This window comes from Zingiber officinale, chromosome 8B (assembly GCF_018446385.1).
Source record: "Zingiber officinale cultivar Zhangliang chromosome 8B, Zo_v1.1, whole genome shotgun sequence".
Lineage (NCBI taxonomy): Eukaryota > Viridiplantae > Streptophyta > Magnoliopsida > Zingiberales > Zingiberaceae > Zingiber > Zingiber officinale.
Genome location: NC_056001.1, coordinates 12,903,950 through 12,910,637, shown reverse-complemented (window position 1 = coordinate 12,910,637; position 6,688 = coordinate 12,903,950). Strand labels below are relative to the sequence as shown.

The 6,688-nt window shown below is 39.9% G+C and overlaps 1 pseudogene; it reads left to right on the top strand.

Moving 5' to 3' along the window:
* Positions 1-780: 780 nt before the first annotated feature.
* Positions 781-6,116, top strand: LOC122013519 (annotated as a pseudogene).
* Positions 6,117-6,688: the final 572 nt, after the last annotated feature.

Below are 6,688 nucleotides of genomic sequence, written 5' to 3'. Positions count from 1 at the left end.
TCTCCGTCCAACCACACCGCATCTCCTCCAACTCCTCCCTTTGGGTGAGAAGAGGAGACCTTCTTCGCATTCCGGTAGTGTTTCCTTCATCCATCTCCGGTCCAGCATTCACTGCCACCGCTGGAGTTCTTCTTCACATTCCGATAATTTTTCCTTTATCCATTGTCGCTAATTTCATCTTCTTGTTCCCTAATCAAATTCAAAAGGCTTCAAGCACACAAAACGAGGAAGAAGACGGAGCACAACCGACAAACGTCCTCATTACACTTCGCACTCGACCAAACGGAGGATAAAGCTACCGCCATGGTAGCTTCCGCTTCTCATCCTCATCTCGCCTGTAACTCCGATAACCAAGGCCATGGTTACGGAGGAGGAGGAGAAGCCTCCGCGTTGTAAAACCTCGGCCACGTTGCTCGCAGTCTCGCTTGTTTTTTTTGTTGGTCCAATTGGCGATAAAAGTTTCACCTTCCCCAAATCGGACACTTTCTCAGTTGCTTCTATCTCTTTTTCCCCAATCAAAAGGGAAAAAATGGTTCTTTTTCGTTGTGGTTGCGAGAGTTTGATTTGATGTGAAACTCTAGTCACTTCCATGCTGTTAGGTCGATTTGTGTGAGCGGAGGTATCAGATCCGAGCTCGATATGGGAAACTGCTGCCTTTTGCAGGAGGTCATCACCCGGGAGGACATCAAGACCTTCCCCCGTCCCCATCATGACCACGGCACCCGCCCACTAGCCAACAAGAACCACCTCCGCCAGAACAGCGGCGGGCACTCCAAGTGAATGGCGGCGGTTCTTAGTGGAGACGCCAGGGCGGTGGGCGAGATCGAGGAGAAGTACGTGCTGGATTGCGAGCTATGTCACAGGGAGTTTGGAGTCACCTACCTCTGCCTGGACCACTTCACCAGGGAACTGCTCGCCTGCAAGTCGATCTCGAAGAGGAACCTGCGAACGACGGTTGACGTGGAGGACGTGCGGCGGGAGGTCACGATAATGCGGCACCTGCCAAGGAACTCCAACATCGTGAACCTGCGGGAGGTGTGCGATGACGACGGAGTCGTGCATTTGGTCATGGAGCTGTGCGAGGGCGAGGAGCTCTTTGACCGCATTGTGGCGAGGGGCCACTACTCAGAGCGCGTGACAGCTGTGGTCATGAAGACCATTGTTGAGGATGTCTTCATGATCCGTGAGTTCCTTCCTCAGTTCCTTGTGTTGGAATTGGCAGCAACTTGGGCAGAGAAGGGAGGATGTCTTCTCCTGCTCCTCCCTTCTGAGATGGGCTGCGAAGCCCTGCATAATGGACATTGATGAAGCCGGAAGAGGCGCCATTTTGGGTACACTTATTTTCTCCTTCATCCCCCATTTCCTCCCTTCTTTCCCACTATGATCACTTGATTTCGCTGCGTATTTCATTGACAAAGAACGATCATCATCTATCGGTTTAGGTCCCATGGTGTATGGCTGCTTGTACTGCGAAGTCCTACCAGAAGACCCTCGCCACTTTGAACTTCGCAGGTCCAAATCGTCCTCATCTTCTACTGCTTGCTGATTTTTCCCCCTTTGATGAAGTGTCTTCTTTCTAATTAGAAAAGCTTGGACCAGTTGAAGTTTCTGTGTAGGTACGGATGTGGGCACATTGATTTAATCCTGTGATTAGGTTCAGAATAGATAATTAGCATAACATTTCTTCCACTGATACTGTCTTTATCTGATTATTTTGTGTTGCTAACAATGTGGTGCAGCCGTGGAACTATCTATGCTAGTGTTGTCTTCTAAAATAGTTCATGTATTGCCGTTAATGTTGTTCTAAGGAAAGAATTTATCTCACAATTCATTGTTTACTTAACATTTTGTTCCTTGCATTTCGCTAAGTTAGTTTGCTAAAACAAAAGAACACTTCGTAAGAATGTTTTCCTTATTTTCTCCTCCTTGGTAATATTTTAAGAACTATTGGCAATGCACTTATTGAGATTGTTTTCATGTCTACTTTGAATATTTTGATCTCTGAGTGTCTGGAATGAGAAGATTAAGTTCATAATGTTATGAATGGAGTGAACTATTGGTAATGGCACTGCTTGAACAAGAAGCAATTTTTGTTCAGTGGAGTTGAGGGAGAGTTTTATTTTTACTGTATTCATCTATTTATTTTAGTCTTAAAGTTCTCCTGGTTAATGAAGTTAGAATGATTAGTTACCATATGAATGCATACTAATGATCTTCATTTTTGTTGAGTCTCATTAATGATCACTTCCATTCAATAACATAACTTGGAGTTTAGTTTTACTATAAGGGCGTGCTCTACTTATTTTTTTTTTTTCTTTTTACCCCAATTCTAGGTGAAAGATTTTCTGAGATAGTTGGAAGCCCTTATTACATGGCTCCAGAAGTTTTAAAACGGAATTATGGACCAGAAATTGATATATGGAGTGCTGGAGTTATACTCTATATCTTACTGTGTGGAGTTCCACCATTTTGGGCTAGTAAGCTTTCTATCAATAAATCCATTTTGCACACTTCATTATTTGTTCTACCACTTTCTACAAATAAGTTACTTATTGTCTATTGTAAGCTTTCCATGAATAAATATATTCTTTATTAGTTCTATCACTTTATGCTAATAAGATACTTATTGTCTATTAATTAATACACTTTTTGTATTTCTTCAGATACATTTTCTATCTAACGAGCTATGATTTCTTAATTGCAGAAACTGAACAGGGAGTTGCTCAAGCAATTCTTAGGGGCGTAATAGATTTCAAACGGGAACCATGGTCTAGTATTTCTGACAGTGCTAAAAATTTAGTTCGGCTGATGTTGGAACCTGATCCCAAGCTTCAGTTAACTGCAAAGCAAGTGCTTGGTATGTTTACACTGTATGCTATTTGTTAATATAACTTCAATGGAAGTGTCCCTAACATTTGATAATTTGAGAATTGAGATCATTTTCATTATCTGGGATGGTATCCATATTTCTTTAGCTTGTCATCCTGTTCTTGGGTTTTACACTTGGTGTTGTTTTCTTTCTTATGTCGAACTGATGCTTATACATTTTTTCCCCATACAGAGCATCATTGGCTTCAGAATGCAAAGAAAGCCTTAAATGTACCTCTTGGTGATGTTGTCAAGTCAAGACTTAAACAATTTTCACGATGAAAAGATTCAAAAGGAGAGCTTTAAGGGTTTGTCTCACTGCAATTAGTAGTTAAATGGGATGTTTTTGATTGCAGAGTATAACTTGGTTTGGTTGATTATTCATTAGGTTATTGCTGATCACTTATCTACTGAAGAAGTGGAAGACATTAAAGAGATGTTCAAGATGATGGATGCTGACAATGATGGCATTGTATCCCATGATGAACTCAAAACTGGGCTCGCTAAATTTGGTTCACATCTGGTGGAGTCTGAAGTGTAGATGCTTATTGAAGCAGTGAGTATATTAGTTAAATTGATTTGGATTGAAAATGGATTAATTAGTTAAATTGCAACTATGAGAAAACTTTGTTGCAATAATTTCTAGTTTGGAATATATTAAGTTCCCAGGAATGATAGATCTATCACTATATGATGTGGTTGAGATAAATGATGAATGTGTCTCTTTTTAAGCATTCAAATTAGTCATCTTGTTACTTGGTGCTCTTACTACTTTTTCAACTATGATTTTTGGTCTTGGTTTACTAATATATTATTTATGTGTTTTTACAGTTTACAAATCTCAAGTACTCCAGAGTTGAAATTGATGAAGTGTGGTTCGAGTGGGCTGAATGCATGCTAGATTACATTTGAGTAGGAAAGGTATTTGATTTTTGAAAACTTTGGATGATGCATGCATTTGCATGGAATGTAAATTGCGTATATTGTCCCATGTCAATTTCTTTCTGATGGTGATATTCTAGGACTTCTACAGCATGTATAATTCTTCTATTTTTGTTCTTTGCTGTAGTTAAGTAGACCAAATGATACTTTTGTTTGACATATTAGAATAGTGGATGTTTTAACTCAGAAAACTAGGCATTTGAAGGTGAAAAGTGGTGAGATTAGGGAAATGAAAGGCGTAAGAAGAATGGAGCAGTATAGAAAGCTGAACAGATTCTGATTCTCATAATTTAATGTAGCCTTAGCTTGATTTTTGACTCACCATGTTCTACCTTGATGTGTACAATATCTATTAGCTTTTGATGTAAAAAGAATATTTGTGTATTTTATGGATATTGTTGTAAGAAGAATATTTATGTAATTTGTGAATATTTGTGTATTTTATGGATACTGTTAGAAGAAGAATATTTGTGTAATTTGTGAATATTTGTGTATTTTCTTGGATACTGTCGATTTTTCACTGTTTCGAAAATCAAATTTGTGTCATTAAACAATACTGATATTACATCGGTTTTCCACCGCTGCAAAACCGGTGTCCTTAACTAATACTACATCGGTTGTATACCGCTGTCAAAACTGGTGTTATTAACATATAATATTACATCGGTTTTACACCCGATGTCGTTAAGTGATAATAGACCGGTTATAACCCGATGTCTAAAATGGCAGACCTTTACATCGCCTTCATAGACATCGGTCGAAAATGTAATAGACACCGGTGGAAAACCGATGTCTATGAGGGTTTTTGTTGTAGTGATACACTCATAGTGTACTAGTATAATTTATTAGTCAAGATAAAACTAATAGCTAATTACACTACAACCACTCCAATGGTTTGTCTCATTCCATCTTGATTGTGAGCAACTGTTTATAATTTATAAGGATTTGATAACATGAAATTCTGTATGTCTCCTCACACCATGCTATCTACAATATAAATTAAATGGACAACTACACTTAGCATAAATGCAGGCATGTGACCAATGTGATTCTTATATATTTATACAAAAAGTTAGACTTTTAGTATACACTCTAACAAACATGTCCTAGTTTACCATGTCACAAACATGAAAACTCAAGCATTTAAATGGAAGAGTTGGCAGTTTTATTAACCTTAGGCATAATCGCTATTATACTGAGCTTAAACAGTTCATCGGTTACATAAGCCTTTCCTAAAAATATTTCATTTTTGGACAGAACAACTCTATCTGACTCTAAAATAATGTGGAAATCATGCTTGCTCAGAAGTGATCCGGACACTAGATTCTTCCGAATCTCCGGAACATACAGCACATTGTTCAGAGTGAGATCCTTGCCTGAGGTCATCTTCAACACCACTTTTTTTTGGCCCATGATATCTGAGGTTGCTGAGTTCCCCATGAATAGTTTGTCTCCATTGACTTTTTCAAAGTTGTGGAGTAGCTCCTTGTTGCAGTAGACATGTTTGGTGGCTCCAATATCAATCCACCATTATCGTGGTTTTGAACCTATCAGGTTTAATTCAGAGATCGAGGCGCAGAGGTCGTCCACTTCTGGTCTCTCATTCAGGTTGGTCTCCTGCTTCTTTTTTGGCTTTTTGCACTCCTAAGATTTGTGACTGATTCAACCACAGTTGAAGCACTTCCCAAAAAATTTCTTGCTTATGCCTCCTCTGGGTCCCATCTTGAAAGTTTTGGAATTCTTTTGTTTCAAGCTCTCACCATGCTCGACCACGTTGGCTTTCATAGTAGTCTAAGAGAACAACTTCCTTTTGGAACTCTTGTTATCTTCTTCAATTTGAAGTCTAACAATGAGTTCTTCCACATTTATCTCCTTCCACTTATGCTTCAGGTAGTTCTTGAAGTCCTTCCAGCTGAGAGGCAATTTCTTAATGATAGCCACCACTTGGAAGGTTACACTCAGAACCATGCCTTCCGAGTGGATCTCATGCAAGATCACTTGAAGCTCTTGGACTAAGTTGATCACCGTCTTGGAGTCAACTATCTTGTAGTCTAGGAATCGACCCATAATGAATTTCTTGGTACCTGCATCCTGCATCTTGTATTTCTTGTCCAAGAACTCCCATAGCTCCTAAGCTGTTCTCTTTGTGTTATACACAGAGTACAACGCAACGAGTCACCAAGACAGTTGAGAATGTAGTTTTAGCAAAGGAACTTAGAATGAGTCCATGCCTCCAGTCCCCTAATGGTGTGAACATTAGCATCCTCAGCATGCTTGGAAGGATCCTCAGTCAAGAACTGGGCTAGATTGAGCGTGGTCAAGTAAAAGAGCATATTCTACTGTCACCTCTTAAAGTTCATCCTAGTGAATTTCCTCTAGCCTTTCCCCATGATTAGTTGGAACATTTCCAATTAAGGCGGAGGGGCATTCACGTGATGAGTTTGTTACACCTCAACATTTTCTATGGTCATCTCAATAGAGAAGAATTTGTTTTAGATTGTTACACAATCTACCAAAGATATTTGATGAATTAGCTGAATTGAAAGTACAACTTTAATTAACTTCAACTTCATTTTATCTGTGAGAGTGGTTTGAGAAGATAATCTCAGACTACCCAGTAGGGTGCTGCTTGGGATGACTCGATTGTCTTGTATGGATGACTGCTGAGTCAGAGTGCAGAGCGGCTGAGTCCGCGAGGGTTGAGCGGTAGAGTGCAGAACGACAGAGCGACTAAGGGGCAAACTGGTCGAGCGGTAGAGGAGTTAAGTGGAAGAGATGCTGAGTACAGAACGACAGAGGGGCAAAGCGGCCGAGTGGCAAAGCAGCTGAGCAATCGAGTGGCAAAGTGCAAAAATAGTGGAGGGGCAAAGCAGTCTGT